The following is a 21238-nucleotide window of genomic DNA, read 5'->3' on the forward strand; positions in this document are numbered from 1 at the left end:
GGCAACCGCTTTACCCCTTTAGCACACTTCAGTGGTCTGGGCTATTTTCTCATCACTCTCTCTTCCTGTCTGTAAGGTCACTGTAAGTCCTCCCCCTTATCAGAACACCTGCATGTTAAGACAGTCCAGTACAAAGAACATAGCAAATGTTGAAACTGAGAAATTTTATTGGTTTTTGAAAAATATATGCCCATTTTGAATTTGAAACAAACAATACGTTCAAATAAGTTGGGACGTGGGCATGTTTACCACTGTGTTTCATCACCTCTTCTTTTAACAACACTCTTTTGGGAACTGAGGAGACACTGCTGTAGTTTTGAAAGTGAAATGTTTTCCCGTTCTTGTTTGATATAGGATTTTAGCTGCTCATCAGATCAGGGTCTCTTTTGTCGTATTTTTCATTTCATAACGTGCCAAATGTTTTCAGTGGTGACAGGTCTGGACTGCAGGCAGGTCAGTTTAGCACCCGGACTTTTAATACAGAGCCATGTTGCTGTAATACATGCAGAATGTAGTCTGACATTTAAATAAGCTGAAATAAGCAAGACTTTCCCTGAAAAAGACGTTGTCTGAATGGCAGCATATGTTGCCAAAACATGTATATATCGTTCAGCATTAATGGTGCCTTCACAGATGTGCACATCACCCATGCCATGTGCACTAATGCACCCCCTATACCATCATGAATACTGGCTTTTCAACTGTGCACTGATAACAAGCTGAGTGGTCTTTCGCCCAGAGGACGCGGCGTCCATGATTTCCAAAAAGAATTTTAAATGTTGATTCATCGGACCACAGAACACTTTTCCACTTGCCCTCAGTCCATTTAAAATGAGCTCAGGCACAGAGAAGGTGGCAGCATTTCTAGATCCTGTTTATATATGATTTCATCTTTTCATTTTAGAGTTTATTTGTGGATGCAGTGACAAACCGTTTTCACAGACAGTGGTTTTCAGAAGTTTTTCTGAGCCGATGTAGTGATTTCCACTACAGAATCATGTCTGTTTTTAATGCATTGCCACCCAAGGGCCCAAAGATCATGGCCAGCAAATACTGGTTTTTGGCCTTGTCCCTTGCATAAAGAGATTTCTCCAGATTCTCTGAATCTTTTAATGATATTATGTACTGTAGAGGATGAAAAGCAAAAGTTCTTTGCTTCATTCTTGATCGTGTAGTCTTTCACAGAGTGGTGAACCCCTCCTCATCTTTACTTCTGAAAGACTCAGCCTCTCTGGGATGCTTTTTTATACCCAAAGTTACTGATCTGTTGTCAATCAACCACCAGGTGATTTTTTAGCATTACACAACTTTATCAGCCTTTTGTTGCCCCCGTCCCAACTTTTTTGGAATGTGCTGTTGACATCAAATTCAAAATGGGTATATATTTTTCAAAAAACAATAAAATGTCCCAGTTTCAACATTTGATCTGTTGTATTTGTACTATTTTCAAATAAACATAGGGTTTAAATGATTTGCACATCACTGCATTTTGTTTTTATTTACATTTTGCACAGCGTCCTAACTTTTTTGGAAATGGGGCCGTATAGTCTTCTACTAACTTCCAAACTAACTTCCTAACTTCCAAAGTCTAAATAATGCATCATGGAATATTTGAAAAGCTATACATGGGTTGGAATTGTTAAGTCACTCTTTGTTGTTTGGCTTTTTCTTTTAAACTTAAATTAGTGATTTATTGTAAAAAATAATCAGTATATTAATCGGCCACTAATTCAATCGATAATACATTCAATTACTAGAGATGGCACAAGAAAACTTTTTTTTCTTTTCCAGTATCAGCACTGAAATCTTGAGTATCAGTTGATACCTATCCAAATTTTTTTTTTTTAAAACTTCTACGCTTCAAAATGAGTCGTTTTTAATTGAAGCCCTTCACTTAGGATAAGCCTCTAAAAGCAGACTATCATACTCAAAATTCTCTCTACCCCAGAAACTACCCCACAGGAAGGAACACACTGCTAACAAAATCACACAATGTGAGTGTTTACTGTTTCAGGATAGATTTGTTACAAGACAGGATCACATTCATTCTTTTTGCCCCTCTGATGTCCGAGCTAACATTTGCTGCTGATATCAGCCCAATATCAATAGTTGTATGCCAAATTTTGTGTGCCCTTGGACAAATTATATGTTTATTTGCTGAATTTAACATCTTGGTGAAAAAACATAAAATGTGGCCTGGCAAAAGTTAGGGCACATTTTACATTTTATATTTTATGTTTTCATTTTCAGTTTGTTCCTTGTAGAGAACAAGTTAACTTCTTTTCGCTTAGAAAATCAACAAAACATGCTATTTGACCAGGGTGTGTTTGCATATGACAGTGAACTCATGGATACAGATATGCCATCTCTATAAATAACAGTCCTAATAATAAATAAGACAGTCCTAATCTATGGTGTTTTCAACAGTATATGTGACATCACACCAAGCTTTGACTATCAAACAGTCAACCAACTTTTTCTAACCAGGCTTCAAGGCTGCTGTATTATATATATATATATATATATATATATATATATATATATATATATATATATATATATATATATAACCTATTAAAGTCACGTGTGTAGAGTTAGTGATGAGGACACTCACTGGCATTTTATCTTTCCCTTTTCTCCTTATCCTGCTGGGAAATTACTTCTCATGCAAAGTATAAAATGTGTTTTTCAATCTATGGACATGACTAGCCGTGTGAGTAATTGGGCATACATGAGCATTACAAAAAGAAGACTAGCTGTAAGAAAAGAGCGTTGAAATGAAGGTGAAAAGAAGGCAGTTGGAATACAGAAGGGGAGACATCAGAGTAGTGAGAATAAGATAAGAAGTGACAAATGTCCTTGTCAATTAGGGAATGAATTTGAAGGGAGAAGGGTTAGGCTTAAGGGCTCCAAGAACAAAATACCATACTGTGATTACATTGCTACATACTTAGATTACAGTACCACTTACACTATATGACCACAAGTTTGTGGACACCTGCTTATCCAATATTCTTCCAAAATCAAGAGTATTTATTAAAATGATAATAAAAAAAATCAAGTTTTTCCCTCTTTACTGCAGTAACAGCCACTACTCTTCTGGGAAAGCGGGAAAGCTTTACACTAGATGTTGGAATATTGCCGTGAAGATTTGATTGCATTCAGCAACAAAAGCATTAATGAGGTCAGGTATTGCTGTTGGATGATTAGTTCTGGATCACAAACATCACCTTTACTAAGGTATTTGATGGAGCTCCGTCACTCCAGAAAACTCAATTCCACTGCTTCACAGCCCAATGGTGGGGACCTTTATACCCCTCTAGCCTACGCTTGGCATTAGGCATTATGAATGTATGCGTGTATAACTGTTCAAAGACATGTTTGCTAGTCATGAACTGGCTGATGTCATTGAATTCTGCTCAAAATTAGTCTACAGTCCAAGTCAGTTAAAAGTCAGAAATGGGTTTTGAACTCTGACCTTGGATCTTTTTGGTAGAATGATCCATACAAATCAAAAACACAAAGGTGAACCCTTGATGGGACACGGTACAAGACTGGCCTGCATAATTTGACCTTGTACCATCATGTAAATGCCTCAATTCCGAAATCAAAAGAAACACTCCTGTGGAAGGTCTGAAGTTCAAGACTGCTCACAGTATACAACATAATACTGTGATTTGTTATTACAGCCTTCTGCTATACCACTTTCAAAATGTTTAAATTTCAACAGACAAGCACTGACAAACAATGTATAGTGTAGCCTTATATCATTTAAAATTTTCAACACCACTGACAACCCCTTGAAATAGTCAAAATTTCCCAAACAATTCTAAAACTGATACTTAAGGCACAGTGACAAGACAGGTGTGTCTGCGCTTTAGTTTGGCTTGCCTGTACCAAAGAATACAATCAGGAATGAGTATTTTTGTCAGCTCAGCTAATATACAGCTCAAGATATCACAACAGCAGCCACATTGACTATGTGATTTGACTATGACTATGAACTGAATTAAAAAAATAATAATAAATGCACAAAATAAATAGGTATTAGTATAATCAAATAGCTTGCTTCTGATTCTTAAGGGGAGGGGGGAGGGAAAACGAAAACAAAAATCAACGGATGTTACCCAACCCTATGAATGAGTGGGTGTGTGAAAGTGTGAAAGACAGCACGAGCATCTGAGCCCTCTGGGGAGAGAGAGCTAGTGTTACATACGAGGTAGCACCGACACGACCTGCTGGTATGGAGGTAAAATGCAAATAAATCCAACTGAGCAAACAAACACACAAAGAAATTTTCCAATTAATTTGTTAGATTTGCTTCAAATAAAGTTCTTTGCTTCAGGCAACACAACTTCACTGTGGAAGAGATTAGAACAATGGTAAACACCTTACAGCTCTACCCACCAGTCGTCAACAGAAGATAAAGTTTCAACTGATAGTATCGTTCGAACATCAAACCAGCCACTTCACTATTTAGCTAAAAGGACATTCTAAATCATCGCTTTGCCAAAATTAATTACATCAATCCCGACAGCCTTCAGTTCTTGCCTTTTATAGGACACCTAGTGCAACCCTAGCATTAATTAGCTACAAAGAAAGATAAGTGAGTACTAGATTAGTATTCCACTGACTTGTCGCCACCGCCATATTGTTGACATACCACTGATCAGCATGGTGATGAGAGTGAAGACAGCTGGCGCTTGTAGAGTCACCATTTTGTACATCATAACTTAATAAAGCACCCTGTTAGATAACATATATCCATGGTGTGCTGCATGTTCATGGTTGTAGTAAAAACAGCAACACAAAACCAAATGGCGTAAGCTTTTATAGACAGAGCCCAACATTGTGAGAGGCTAAAGAGCTGAGCCAGCGAAGGAGAAATCTTCGGACAGCAAGAATAAACATGAAAAACTTTCAGCCATCTCTCTACACCACGTCTGCTCTGGTCATTTTGTCACAGTTAGAGTTAATTCTGTAGTTTCTATCATTTGAGTGTTGAGAATGGTTCATGGCTAACAGTTTACAACTGACTTATGCAGTCTAATTATTTATATCTAGATCTAGAGCAGATAATGCCTGATTGTTAGCAGGGCTCATGTAACTTGAACAAGCATGCACTTATCTGATCATAATTGGATTTCTGGAGTAATTGATTACTTAAACCATGCAACAGCATAGTGTGATTTCTTAGATCGGAGTAAGGCTTCGAAATTCAATTAAGAAATCTGATAAAAAGAGCTAAATTTTAGCACAGTAATTAGATTTCTCAGCAAATGTATACTCTTACTCAGATTTCTTTTGGATTTCTCGGTCTGCACATGTGCGAAAAGACCGTGGTACCGGAAATAAGCAAGCAGTGCTTAGCACAGAACCCAGCAATAAAACAAAAAGTGGTTTGATGTTTTAAAACAAAAGCCGCAGCATGAAGTTTGAGTTTTACAGTCCGTTTACATTGCATCTTCTTCTGTGAGTTTATTGGCTGGTTGAAAAGCAGAAATCCGATTACTGTGACTCATGTAGACCCAGAGTTTCCTATTATCTGATTACTCAAGTGCATGTAAACTCGATCAGATTACTGACAAAATCTGATTTTCTTCAGTTATTAGATTATTAAGTATATGTAAACACACTCATAGATATGTAGCTATTACTCACTTTTGCGATCACAAAGACATTTGATGGCGTAGTTAATGGTAAAAACGACAGAATATTGTTGACCCTTCTACAGATTGAATAATTATATGATTATCTAGCAATCTGTATGCTTTTAGCTCCTGCGCTATGTAGACTGATGCAGTGTTTACTAGGTAATTATATAAATAATATATCTGGCTATGCTTTCATAGGCAGTAATGCATAACTCGGACTCAACGATAACTTGCCGATTTTTTTTCAGATCAAGACTTTTCTTGATATGCTGATTTGGAAGTCATATCCAGCATTGACCGCTCATACATGTTATGCTGGTGGAATGTCAACAGTATGGCTGTGGGACACTTTTCCCAGATTTTGCAAAAACTATTGATAGGTTTCTGCAGATGTGATTACCTTTCTAACCACTGTTAATCAACATTAACTGTTACTATAGCATTCATCAAAATACAAGCAATTTTTAAGTTTTGTTAAGACTGTTTCAAAATGAGGAACAGAGTCATGACTCATAATGCCTTATCCATGCTCTGCCCACAAATGGACTAGTAGAGCTACTGTTGCAAGGCTGGACAAGTAAAAATCCCATATAAGTAAATGAAAAACTGTAGCACACAATACAGTTTTGTCAAAAAAGTAAATTATTCAAACCGGACTGCTTATTGTCGAAGACCGCTACATAATGTTGACTGAATTGAAAATGCTGCTTCGTAGATAATCAAAACTGGACAGCCTGGAAACCATAACGACACAGAATCTGCCACCACGCTAACGTTAGCTTGATTACATGAAAATCTAGGTCTGTCCTAATAGTGGCATCTGCCACAAGAATACATAATAAATACCTTTTACAAGTTGTGTAATACAATTTCTCTTTAATTTGAACAGGATTTTTGCCAACATTCTGTAAAACCTGTCCAAACTTGTAACTGTGAAAAACGTATTTGTAAATGAAAAAACACATAGGACAACTATTGTAATTGTGATTACAGGGACAGACTGAGATCAATTCTAAAACCTGTCAGCACTGCTTTGCTATGTTATAGTATCTACGCATCTCAACTGTTTAATCCAAATGACAAGTGCATGATTTGGGTGGCGTACAAATATGAACAAAAACAACAATTTACCATTCACATCTAAATGGAGACACTGTGTTTGTTAATAAATGACCCTTGTATTTTATAGGTTAATTCTATTCTTCTCTGGTGTCAAGAGTGTAATTCTTAACCTTTAAGTACAATATCTAAATTTAAAAAGAATTTAAGTCTTAATCACCATTATTGTTCACAACAAAAATTAACTGAAAAAAAAAAACAGCCTTGGTCATCACACACACAAAAAGTGATGGTGGAAATCTAAAGCATAGGAAAACTGTATAGTAGAAGAACACATTGAATTGTATCGCAAGTTTGAGACATCCTCTGTGAAAACACTTTTGAAGAAGTGGGCAGTAGAGACGGGTGACGGGGCAAAAACAATGTGATACTTCAAGAAATTTTCACAATACACAATATGTCTCAATATTTATCTTTTCTGACATCTGATCAGTTGGAACAAGAGAAAAAGAACAAGCCATGCTACATTTTAAAAAAAAGTATCAAAAAACTGTAAATACAATGATTTTTATTTAGTATTTGACTCTGTTGCACTAAACACAGTTAAATGGGACTAATTTTGCTCTCTTTATAATGAAACATGCAGTTGGTCAGTGTTCTACAAGTACTGACGATATACACGATATGTTCAGAAAAGCATAGTGCATTACATTGTGACAATTTATCATGATAATGATATATACTGTCATACTGCACAGCCCTATTGGACAGATCTTTCAGGTTCTCACAAACTCTTTATCTGTGCTAAAGGTCATCCCCCAAACACCTTGTAATGACCCACATTTAATCCCTCTTCGTCTGTCTCTCTCCATCTTCACACCTCTCTATTCTTTGACCTTGTTCTACATACACTCTCATCCTATAGATGAAAGATAAAAAGCTAAGATAATTTTTTTTCACCAAAAAACATTTAAAACATGCACCTGGTTTTTGGAAAAAGCAACAAGCTTCTTGGATTGGCTCAAACTACTCACTAATACAGTATTTTTCTAGAGCTAGACTTTTTTAGCTGAATTATGCTCAATAAATTCCTAACGAAAGACACTTATGCTAGGTCTTTTTTCTATTCTTATGGAAATTGACCAAAAAAGTAAAACATAAAAAAGTAAAAACCTGTAGATCAACAGACCAAAATAGAAGCACATCCATTTGACTATACAACAACTATAGTCAAACACATCTGATGCATTTGATGCCAGTTCAATGACAATGAATGAATAAATACCAAACCTTTTTCCACTTTTTCAGTAAACAATGCCTTAAGTGGTCAAATAATCTATTAGCTTCCATTTACATAAATACCCCAGCACTTAAGCGCTGCTGTGTTAGAACACAGAAAACACTACCATTATGCTCTAAAATATTTCATATAAATCCTATATACAACAGTTTGATCTTTGAATATCACAATTAATGCAATGATAAGCATATGTATTAACTTTTTAAGAGAAAAAAAAACAACATAGTCAATATGTTATACAAACGTATTAAACAGTCCACAAAGGTAATGTATGAAGCTTTTTGGTAAGTGCATTAGGGAGCAATTATCACCATGTGTAAATGGGAGGTAATGCATAACAAAATACTGATTTGTTCTTGTTTTTCCCCAAAATTTGTTTCCTTGTTAGTCTTCAAACGTAAATAAGAGAGTGGAATAAGAGATTTCACTGTTTTCTCATCATGCCCTACACCGCTTTGTTGCAACGCCTAGAGCACTTCAGTCATGTCAGTCTCCCTCGTGTAGTGAAAAACCAAAACTGGATTTGCACAAGCATGGTGGTGTATGTAATGATGCATGGCTTTGTCTATTTCACACTTTCTCTACATGTGAAACCCACGTCTTTCTCACTAGTGAGTCTAAATATTACAAAAATACAGTTTATTAAGGAGTGTGCCTGCCTCCTGAAGGCTGACACCTTCAGATAAATCTAAAGAGGGGAAAGGAAGCAGATGCTGCCACATTTACACAGCAGAACCAAACGCTGCAATGGTTACAGAGGCAGATCTGCTTCAGTCTACCAACTGACACGAAGGACGCCTTTGCGTAAAGCAGTCTGGATACAGGGGTCTGCTTATTGTTAAGCTGCACCTCTTTCGGACATTTTGCATACAAGCAAATAACGTTACATCTTAGAATTCTATCTCCAGCTTTATCTACGTTACAGGATCTGCAAAGGCCGCGCCAGCGTTACTCAGATGTACCCACCGCTGACCAACGTCTTGATATTTGTTATAAAAATAGTACGAATCAAATAATGGCTCATTCGAAAGAATCTAAAAGTATTTAACCCGTTAGGTCTTTCATATAGAATGTATAAAGTATGTGGGTTGCCTGTAAGAGCTGCGTGCAGCCTGACGCCGTGTGTGTGTCTGGGTTTTTGGGTGTGTTTCGCTGCAGCTCTAATCAGCAGGGCCCGGAGCGAATCCGCGCTCTGTCTGCCGCCGCCTTCACCGCGCTCTCTCCGGCGCAGCGCTCTGCCAGACACCGATGAGTAAACATGGCCCTTTTTTAGGGTGGGGAAGCCAGACAAACCCAACCACCATATTAAACCCTACCAAATCCATATTTTTGACGATTTTGACGAAAAACAGATATACACACAACGTGCCATAAAAAGCGTATCCAAATTCGCCGTGGGTTCAGTCAAATACAGGGGCGTTAATCAAGTGAGCTGCAGAGGGATTCACACCGCCGGCGAGGAAAAGACAACCCAGCTAGCCAGCTGCCAAAAAATTCTTAGCATTAGCCAGCTAACAACAAGCAACCCGATATTTTAGGCTTCGTGCAGCAGGCAGAGGACCCAACATGCTTTACAACCGATGCTTATTTTAGTTGGCGAAATGACAACGCTAATAGCAAAACGTACTAACTGACAGTCCATAACTATGTGGGTCGATAAGTAGAAAGAACGAGCAGCTAGGTTGCTAGGTAACGTTAGCCGGTTAGCCACCATCTAGCTAGCCAGTAAAATCTAACCGAGGTAGCTACGGTTTCTCTTTAAAACGGTGTAAAATGAACACAAGCATCTCTTTCGGACGGGTCACGGATAGGGCCACCGTTTTAGTTAAGTGGCCAGGTGGCTAATAACATATTTATTCGTTCAAACAGTTAAATTTGTCACCCACTAACGTTGGAAGTGTAACGTCAGTGAGTTAATGTTAGTATCAACACAAACCGCACACATAGGTTCATGAGTGGCTGCACCTTTTAACGTTAGTGGTCAGCATGTTATTGAATGTTTTGAGGAGATACAGCGTCGACAGAACAGTGCCTAACCATCATACAACAAAATCAAGCTGTCTAACTAGGCGAAGCGTCAGCTATCTTACCGTCAAGCTTCGAGAGCTGAGTGGCTAGCTTAGCTTAGCCGAGCTAACCATTCGCCCATTTTCAAAGTCCTTTAGTTAAATAAATAGCATAAAAACAGTAGTGACCTACCTGTCAGTTCCTGCACATCACCACTCATCAGAGTTGACCTGGTGTGTATGACGCTGAATATCCTCTCTGATAGATTGGATAAATGGCTTTAATCTCTCGTTTTGATTATTTGGGTAGTTGGTCTCTCAACGCCTGTACGAAGTAGCTAACGCTAGCTAACTGGCTAGCCATGTAGCTTTGCGACTAAACATTGAAAAAGCCCACTTATTGCGAGCTAACAATCTTCTCAAATGAAAAAATGTCCTATGTCGTGGTTTTTTTGTTTGTTAACAGTTCCTTTCCACAGGCAACCTCTCCTACTACTTTATACCGCTGCGGTTAGCGTAAAGCTGGCTACGGTTTCTCGTTTAAAGCCAATACATTTTTCGTTTTTCCACCGCACAGCCTTCAGTTCAGTTCCACGAGCTGCCCCAGATTACCCCGCCTCCTCTAATCCCATTTGCAGCGAATGTCGATCAATCGGATCATTGGGACCAATAAGAAATACAGAAAAGTGGACTGGATGAGGTTGTGAACTCGTAAGTCTAGGAGCCAAAATGAGTGCTTTGGTTCAAAGATGAATCATTCCTACACCGGCCAAAGGTGATTTGAGTAGATGACCACAATAGCAAAGGAAAAGCCAGGGTCGAAATTCAGACCCTGTGCTTTAACCACTCTAGTCTGTAATAAATAAAAGCCTCTGGGTAGCTCAATAAGGGATAAAACTGACACACTGACATAGTCAAAACCGTGCTGTGTGTTGTTTGTGTGAGTGCGTCTGTGAACATGCTTATGCCAGGGATTAGAGAGACAGCAGGAGTTTTACAGATAAGCCCACCCGCACCCACACCCACACACCCATTCCAATATCCCCGCAAAGCTGACCAACATCTGTCACACCACCTCCTGGATCCCAAACAAGACAAATCTACAGCCATGGGATGAAAAACACACAAAACATGAGCGTAATGACAGACAGATGCCTGGACAAATTAAAACGATCATGTGTCAACTGCCAAACAAATATACGATGAAAGACAAAGACAGTAAGCCAGATTTGCTAAATGTGAGTATCTGCTATGTGTTTTAGGGTTAACATCAATAACACATTTCAAAGAGTAGGCATTTCAGAAAATTGCTCCATGTTTACAGAGGTTGTCGTATAATGGTAGTGGTTAGGACTCTTCTAGAGGATTAAAAGGTTTGCATGGGCCTAACTACCCAGTACAGAAAACATCCTGGACACAGGAACAACAGCTAGGAAACTGTACATCAACCATATTCTGAGGAAAATCCTTGGCTTGGGGCAGAGTGGAGTGGTGATCCAAACTAAATATAAGAGCAGTAGTGGAGAAAGAAATCATTTTGCTATCCTCTTTTCTGGTCACAAAAAGGTCAATCACCATATGGATATAGTGTACATACATCATGGACTGTGAAATGCAAGTGGCCTCAATTCCAGACAGTGGTAGAGTCAGGGTAAGCCTGTTCCACCATAGTGGCCCCTCAGTGTTTGAGAACATTAGTTAGAAGTTAAATTCTAGCATATTAAAAAAACACAAGAAGATGATGTTGCTTGGCTGATGAAACACCATGCATGACATATTTCCATTGCAATTACACATGTGTAATTATATTTGTAGGACAGAATTATTCTTGATTCAAATGCTTTCAGATTCAGAAGTCCACACTTGAGGACTTTCCTCTTTAGCTCATCCCACAGGTTTTCTATTGGGTTTAGGTCAGTGGGCTTGGGTGGCCATGGCAAAATTATGTGGTCAGTGAACCATTTTTGTGTTGATTTTTACATGTGCCTTGGATTACTGTCCTGCTGGAAGATCCAATCACGGTCCAGTTTAAACTTCCTGGCTGCGGCAGTGAAGTTTTGATTTAACATTCGCTGATACTTCTTGACTCCATGTCTGTGACACAATGGCAAGGCAAGGCAAGGCAAGTTTATTTGTATAGCACCTTTCATACACTGCTGTCATTCAAAGTGCTTTACAAATGAGAAAATACAGTTGGAAAAATACAGAGTTGTTTGAAAAAAAGGTAAAAAAAAAAAAGTAAAGCTTGTTGTACATCAGTGCTGTATTCTCTGGTCTTTTTCACAGTGATGAATGACCGAGGGAATTTGGCCTGCATGTCACCTCGTATTTATACTCCAGTGAAACAAGCAGTCATGTGTAATCATTTAAATGTTCAGAGGAACTTTAAAACATAAAATATGGATGACAATTTATATTCACAAGTGCTAACAATTGTGACACACATTGATTAGAGAATATTTTTATTTTTTGAATGAAAGATCAAAATCATAAGCAACAATAAAGTTTTTTACAGTCCGTTTCGCACATATTTACCAGAGGTGCCAATGTTTGTGGAGTGCATAATATTACATTTACATGTAATATATATATATATATATATATATATATATATATATATATATATATATATATATTATGAAAAACTGTCAGTGAGCAGAAAGAAAAGAGACAACAGTGGCATTGTACAGAAGCATTTTCTGTACAAAATGTTCTCTTATATGTTCTCTTGAATTCTCTTCAAACAAATAGATGAATCTTATTTGATTCATTTTAGTAATAGAAAATGCTTCTGTACAATGCCACTGTTGTCTCTTTTCTTTCTGCTCACTGACAGTTTTTCATAGTTTCAGAGTTTCATTGACCTCCCCCCACACAGTATGCAAGCTGATGTACTTTAATATTAAAGGCCAAGTAATAACAATGACTACCATAAGCTGTCTATATTACATAAATTTATAACAGGGGTGTCCAGTCTTATCCAGAAAGGGCTGGTATGGCTGCAGGTTTTCACTCCAACAAAGCAGGAGGTCACGTGATGAAACATTTGAAGACTCAGACAAACTGATTGAACAAATAGAGTCAGGTGTGCTCCAGCTTGTTTGGAGTGAAAACCTGCAGCCACACCAGCCCTTTACAGATAAGATTGGACACCCCTGATTTATAACTAGCTTTCTCTATACAGGCTATGTCTCATAACACAGTATCTCTTGCTTACTAACTTTTTATTTTTTAAACTTAATTTTTATCATTCTAAATCCTTTCTTTGCCACATATTTATGACATTTCTCCTCTACATATTACATGCGACTGGCTGTTTATAAACATCGCGCTTTGATGTGCAGGTACACACAGATTGATCACAGCCCGAATACCTAATCCTGCATTAAGAAAGGAAGCTAAACTGCTGTTGCAAAATTAGTGAACCTCGTCTGTATTTCATGGGTTTTGTGAAGTTAAAACTTACGCTGTGTTTGACTGAAGCCTCTACCTCAGTATTTCCCACCTCTGACTATAGGAAAAATGAAAGGAAACTTTTCCTCAACTGGGAATTCCTACTCAAAAAGTTGAGATGGTGTTCTCAACTCCGAGCTTAGGGTATGATGTTGAAGCAACATGGCTGCTCACACCATCAACAGTAATAAAGAACCACTTCTCTACCTTTACATGATATTGGCTTTAGATTAGTCACCATACAGACAAAGAAGTTGGTTACACCTATAACACTGACAGTAAAACCCTGATAAAATGATTAGGCTTGTTCTCCTCATCTTCTCTTTTTTCCTCCATTTTTTAGCTCCAGATGCATATGTTGGTTTTTCGAGACATGATTAACCAGTGCTTTCCTCCTCACTCAAGCATCTTATACAACATAATGGTACAGTAATAACTGAGAATTTCCCTAAGCAGCTGCTTATATGGCTTATTAAATAGAGCAGGCGCTGTTAGTTCGCATAGTTTCTTAGAAGAGTATGGTATCGAAGCAAATCAGCTGATCAGGTCAGGCCTTTTGTCTTTATCTTAGCGTCTTCTTAGGCATCTTAATCTTATCTCTCTACAAATGTAGGTATTGTTAAGTACAACAATACAACAATTTGTTATGTTCTCTTTGTATTGCTTTCTTTCAGTCTTACATTGACTGAAACAACAGTAACAGCATTTGTTTTGAGTGTTATTGTCTTTATCTGTCATATTTTTTTGGATGGCCAATGAAGTCATTCTCCAAGTATGGAGGTTAAAAGGGTATGTTTCATATATCTGCACTGTAAAATCATCAGTGTACAAATGGCAGTGTTAAAGTCCAATTCAGTCCAATAGAGTTGAAGTAGTGTTGGGGGATTTCTGGTGTTGGTGCTGGAGCACAAACAACACCAAGAGTGTTAAATGTCCCAAAACATTAATTATGAACAACATCAGTGTGTGTAACATTGTACACTGCAAGTGCTCTTTTTGACACTTTTCAGTGTCAAATTAATACTGAAAGTTTAGCACTGCCAAGAGTGTGATTTTAACTCTCTGTAGAGTTGGACCATATGGTGCAAAGTAGTGTTGAGCTCTTTAGGTGTTGATTTAACACTACTGTGTGATATTCTACATTGACCTATTTTGGAAAAGCCCCATGTTTTGTAGACTTGAAAGGAATTCTCCAGGATTTTTCAATCCATAAAGTTATCTCTTTCTGCTGCATATGTAGCTTACAGGTGATAAACATGTAATTAGACTGTAATTACAATATACTTCCCTGTACTGAGTAAAAGAATACAAAACCTTTTGACTCAAAGCAAAGATTAAATAGAAGCCAGTGGGCAGGTTCTGAAGCTGAGGCACTGTCTTATTGGTCACCACCTGCCCACTGGTTTCTATTATATGTGGAATTTGTGTTAATGAGTTTTCTGTCTTTTTTGTACTAAGAACAGGAAAATTATTACTTCTACTTTTCTAATTGACGATATACTACAGGTGCAACGGACAAAGATTAACTTGAAAAATGGTAGTGAATGGCTTTGAGATTGTAAGGCATTGTCCTACAAAGCATTGAAGCATAGGAGAGAATTGCATATGCTCAGTCATTACTATTATGTTATTATGTAAATTATGTTTAATTGAATACATGTAAGATTTTGGTATTTTGCAGCTTCTCTCTGTCTTCACATACCTCGTAGTGTATAGAAGTATTTAGCCATGGCCGTCTGCCTATTGAGAAGCTGCTTGTCTGGCTTCACCTCCAAATAAATCACCACTTGTTATGTTGGACAAATGTTGGTGTTCAAATATCTACTGAGGCTTGGGGTGTGGTGATTCACTGAAAAAGAACTGTGACGACACTCCAGTCAGCTTTGACAGTAGTATGATGTTGTCTACACTTGGCCAATGGCTTGGTGTTAGTGATGGCCCCATATTGCTCACAATCCTGTTGGCACTAGTCTCTTGCAACCTTTTCTGGCTCATGACTGTTTAAATCTGTGGTCTTGGGGTTGCTTAACCCCATTCATCTACAGTTAGATATAAAAGTAAGTAATGCATTGAATATAACTAGGTCTGCATCACCTGCCTTGGTCAAAATGGAATGCACACATTTCTATTGGATTGAAAAAGGCAAGGTCGCTTCTTCTTAAACATTCATATTGAAAACGGACAGTCAAAGTCAATACTGAAATTGCCTTACTCTCTGTGTATTTTCCAGAATGGCTAAAAGAAATTCATATTTGTAACTATTTCAGTGGAATGTAAAGGAGATGTGAAGGCATGCAATATTCAGTAATGAAATAATGAGACAAATATGAAGTTCCCCAACTGACCACAAGAAGGCAGTAGTTGTTCAGAATATAAGAACATATGGGCTCAATGCTGCCTTCAGCTTTAACAATAACACACACTCCAGAGGGATTCTTCAGTTTCAGTCCTGAGGGGCCACACAACTGGGTAGTTTAGTGTTTCGACACACCTGATTTATGATGTCTGTCCTGCACAGTTAAGTGTTTTTATCTACCAAGGTAACTGATTTAACTCTTTAGCTAATGACCTCTCTTCACGTAATTGAACAGGTATGGTAGAAAAAGTAAAAACTGTCTAGTTACATTTAGCCAGTATTGGAGGTAGCATGGTATAAAGTAACACAGGAATTCCACTGATTTCTCTAAATATCTGCATGATTAAATGGTTGAGATGTGAACAAAGTCATTCAGAGTGGTTTGTTGGGAAACTCCATTCTAGAGACACTTACAAGTCAGAGCAGCTTACAGTGGTGGTGATAGGAACCAGACGTCTGAAAAGTCTGATGTCTCTAAATGCTCCCTCACAGAAACATATTACATAAAAGGGTTAAAAGTTGCTGCCTGATGTCTGAAACATTGTTTTGCAATAGTTTTGGCCTTAAACATCCACTAATGGCCGAGTGGTACATGCAGGACCTCGTACATAAAAGTAGTGCCTAAAGAAAACATACTTTCTTGGATTTACCACTAGAAGAATAACTAAAAAAAACTTAAAAAATAGTTATTTGCATTGCAAACTCTGGTTTTAATCACCACCACTGTCATCACTGCCGTCTGATGAACAATTTCACATCAAACCTCTTTGAAATGACTTTGTTTACATCTCAGTGATTAAATTATGCAGAAATTCTCCTTTAGGTAATGTCATTACTTTTTTCTGTACAAAGTAGTGTAACACATTGTTGTAATGGCATTACAGTTGATGACTTAATAAAAATGTAATTACTTTTCTCTAAGAGAGCAATATGAATTACGTGATTTAAATCATAAATTTTCTCTGGTTTCTCTGGATTATCTGTGAAAATCAAGCATTAGTCAACTTCATTATTTTATGCAAGCATTACTGGCTGCGTCTTGGTAAAAGACAGGGAGAGTGACAGGACCTTCAACTGATATTTACTGTGTTTACTGTGACTTTTTTTAGAAGCAATTATTAATTTGCAACTGACTTTTTTGAGTAACTAACCCAACACTACATTTAGCCTGCTTGGCTACACTTAATTAAATTGCACATCATTTTCAATTGCTCAGAATTTTCAAACAGAAATACTTCTACAACTCAAGCACATTTGTGAAAAAAACACAAAACTTGACTTTTTCCTCAGTTCCAATTCAGTTGTTTAAATTTAGTTCCTAATTATTAGTATTGGGTTTCATTTTATTCTATTTCGTAGCCGACAGCATATGAACTGTTTTGTTGTTGCTATCACCTCCCTTTTGAGCTTTAGCATTTTATTTTTGACTAGAGTGTTCCAAAAAAGAGAGGAATAGTGCATTGTGGCCTAACAAACATAATAAAGTCTGACCAAAGTTCCCATGCTGGATACAGGATCTACTAAGAGGTTATTCAGTATTTAGGTTATTTTCTGATACATGTTTATTCCTACTCAAGTTATCTAACTACATTTACTTCAACTTAAAGCATTATTTCATGAATAATTTCATTTCATTGCTTGATGCTTCATGTTATTTAAAAACCTAAACTTTATTCAACTTTGCATGAGGGTTGAACATGGTGACAGGTCCATCATGGTACCATATGAGATATTCAGTCAATAAAAAACATGTTGTGAAAAGGAAAGTGTATGGGTTGTGCTGGATACTGAAATTGCAGTTATACAATGCAACCACTAGAGGGTATTAACATCGGCAAGAAGCTATTACAGATCCTGCAGGAGGAATCCACAATAGCCCAAAAAGGGTGCAGTCCTAGCAGCACTAACACTTTGTCAGAAGCTAGAATGAATGACTCATGCAGTATAATGCTTTTCCATACAAATAAAATAATATATACCACTTTGCCTTAACTTCATGGCCTCACGTTGCACCGTGGTTGACTGTAGCAATACCAATAAAGCCAGTTACCAAGTGCCTGCTGTTAAAGTGCACAGCAGGAAGCTGAGGGCTAGCTCAGTGTGGTGATCAGTGAGGTAGTTATAAAACTTCAGATTCTATAATCAAATCATACCTCACTTGCTTAACCCACAGACACTCACAGAGCTAGATTGAGACTATAAAAAACCAAACTGTGAATAGGGCAGGGGGGTTGAAGAGGAGACAGACTGGAAGGCAGATGAATGAAATGAGTCGAGGGGGATGACTCATCATCCAGGCGGCCATCTTGAGAGCGCTGATTTGAGATCAATGAGCAACCTGGGACCCAACACCGCATCTGTCCCATTCTATTTCTGTCTAACAGTGATCCCTCCACTCCCACAGACAAAGAAAGGCAAAAATAGACCAGTAGGAGAACTGGGACAGAAAAAAAAGGGGGAAGAAGGATAAGAGTGGGAGAGCGAGTGTTAAGTACTGAGTGGAAAGAAGGAGGGATGAGGCACAACGATCAGCAACTGTGACAAAGAAATTACTTTTAATGTTTTGACGGACCAACTTGATTGTGAAGGTATCATGATTGGGTATAAAAGGAGCATCCACCAAGGGCTCAGAGTCTTTGCAAGCAAAGATGGGTCATGGCTCATCACTTTGTGTAATAATTGTCAAACAGTTCAAAAAGAGCATTTCTCAGTGCAGGATTGCAAAGAATTTAGGTGTTTCACCATCTACCGTACATAATATTGAGAAAAGATTGAGGGAATCTGAAGAAATCTCAGTCCGGGTGGAGCAAGGCCGGAAAGCACTGTTGAATGTGCATGACCTTCGAGCCCTCAGACAGCATTGCATGAGAAACCATCATGCTACTGTATTGAATATAGCCACATGGACTTGGGAGTACCTCAGAAGACTGTTCTCACTTAACACAGTCCACCACTGCATCAAGGAATTCAAATTGAAACTTTATTACGCAAGGAGTTCTCTGGGCCTGAGCTCATTTCATATGGTCCAAAAGACAGTGGAAATTTGTGCTGTTGTCAGCTGAGTCCACTTTTTAGCTTGTTTTGTGGAAAAACATACATCCATTTCTCTATGCTTAAGACAAAAGGGACCATCTAGACTTTTTTAGCGAAAGGTGCAAAAGCCAACATCTGTTATAGTATGGGGGTGCATCATTGCTTGCAGCATTGGTGACTTGCATGTGTGTGAAGGTATAATTGACGCTGAGGTGTGCATTGGGATATTGGCATATTGTTTTCCTGGGAGGTCTAAGGTTATTTTAGCAAGACAATGCCAGGCCTCATTCTGCTCTGCTATTCTCTATGTGTTACAAAAGCATAGCTTTGTAGACAGAGTGCACGTACATGTGCATGTCCAGATCTGTCTCCAACTGACAGTGCATGGTGCATCATGAAGAGGAGAGTCAGACAATGATGACCACAGACTGTTGAGCAGCTGAAGTCTTGTATCAAGCAAGAATGATCAAAAATTACACGTGCAAAACTGCAACAATTAGTATGTTCAGTTTACAAAAGTTTAAAAAGTGTAATTAAAAGAGAAGGTAATGTAACACAGTGGTAAACATGTCTCTGTCCCAACTTTTTTTTGAGCGTGTTGCAGGCATCAAATTCTAAATTTATTTATATTTACAAAATACAATTAAGTTGGTCAGTGAAAACACTGGAAATCTTTTCTTTGTATTTTTGTCAGTTAAATAAAAGTTCAAGAAAATTAATAAATCCCAGATTCTTGTTTTTATTGCATTTTATAAAACGTAAATCTACATTAAAAACACAATTGTACATACTTGCATGTGCCTAGTGTATTGTGTCTTTATTTTATCTACCAAAGTTTGCAATTATGATGCTGACCATAACAATACAAACTGATACTCGAACATAAATGCAGACGTAACCTCACCCTCTCTCCCTAATGGCTTAATACCTGGGGGTATGTTATCTTAGCTATTAGCAAGTGGCCTATAGGAGCAATGTTATATAGCTGAGATAATAATGTTATGTAATGTAGACAGTTAATCAGACAAGTACGTACTGTGTCCTTAAAACAAACCCTAATATTTTGCCGTTTGTACCTGTGTCATTTGCACTTGTTCTGTTATTTCATTTGTACCATAATGTTTTAGGCCTCTTTGTTCCTTCTATTGGGCCAGTTTTGGGTCTCTACTTTTCTTCTATTAGACTTATACTTGGTCTCGTTTTTCTTCTACAGTTTGTAACTGCTGTTATTTCATTTGAAACATCATTTTTATCTTTCCAGTGTTTCAGTGTTACAATAAAACCAGACTGATACTGATAGACAGAGTGAAACATAGTCACCTTTATTTTCAGCAAAACATAAATAATTACCAAAAAAGTGCTATAATAAGCTATAAATAGGCATATAGGTTATAAAAACATGAGGGGAAGTGGTGGGCTGGATGATTTATTCATATAAATGTGTAGTGTAATGAATGTTTCATGAATGGGGATGACTCTGTAAAGAGAATGAAGGGATTGGCAGAGGAGAAGTGAGAGAGAAGGAATGACGTTTCACCCATTTATGTTTTCCCGTCCTCCGCTGTCTGGTAAAGGGTTATTATTAGTCAGTCCCAGATTCGTGAAGGAGGGGAGCATGCCCCTACGCTCATGATGAACAACACCAGCAAGCACACGAAACAACTGAAGCCCACATTTGCCCTGACTTTCTCATCAGACAGAACAGCCCTCAAAACCAACCTCTGCTCCGCATGCACACACATACACACACACACACACACACACACACACACACACACACACGCATATGCACATGCACACACAGGCCTACACACATAAACACTTACTCCCTCCAGATAATGATGATAAGTCATAAAGTGCACTGAGTGGTGATTGATCTTCTACCCTAAGTGCATGCTTACTTACCCAAGATCATAAAAAGTCATGCAAACCCACAGTCAGGCATGGCAAAATCAGCATAATGCCACCCACTGATGCACATTTTCTAAGCAAAAAAAAAAGAAAACAACCAAAAATGCTTTACGGTATCAGTTGGCAGCGCCTATTTTGCCTACCATCTTCAAAAAGTCAGTTCATGACATGCTGAGTAACCAGCAATAACACATGGTAGGCCTACAACATAGTTAAGTGAATCTAATCTACTCCAGTTTTATTTCATCTCTTAACCCATGTGAGTAAGCAAACCAAAGCTATCAAATAATAATTTCCAGGGGGATTTGGTGCTGAAACATAATAAAAATGTGGACTGTATTAAAATATATAACATATAAAACATGAATATATCCATCCATCCATCATCTAAACCGCTTATCCTTCTGGGTCACGGTGGGGTGCTGGAGCCTATCCCAGCTGTCATCGGGCAGAAGGCAGGATACAC

Source organism: Colossoma macropomum, unplaced genomic scaffold (genome assembly GCF_904425465.1).
Source record: "Colossoma macropomum unplaced genomic scaffold, Colossoma_macropomum, whole genome shotgun sequence".
Taxonomy (NCBI): Eukaryota; Metazoa; Chordata; class Actinopteri; order Characiformes; family Serrasalmidae; genus Colossoma; species Colossoma macropomum.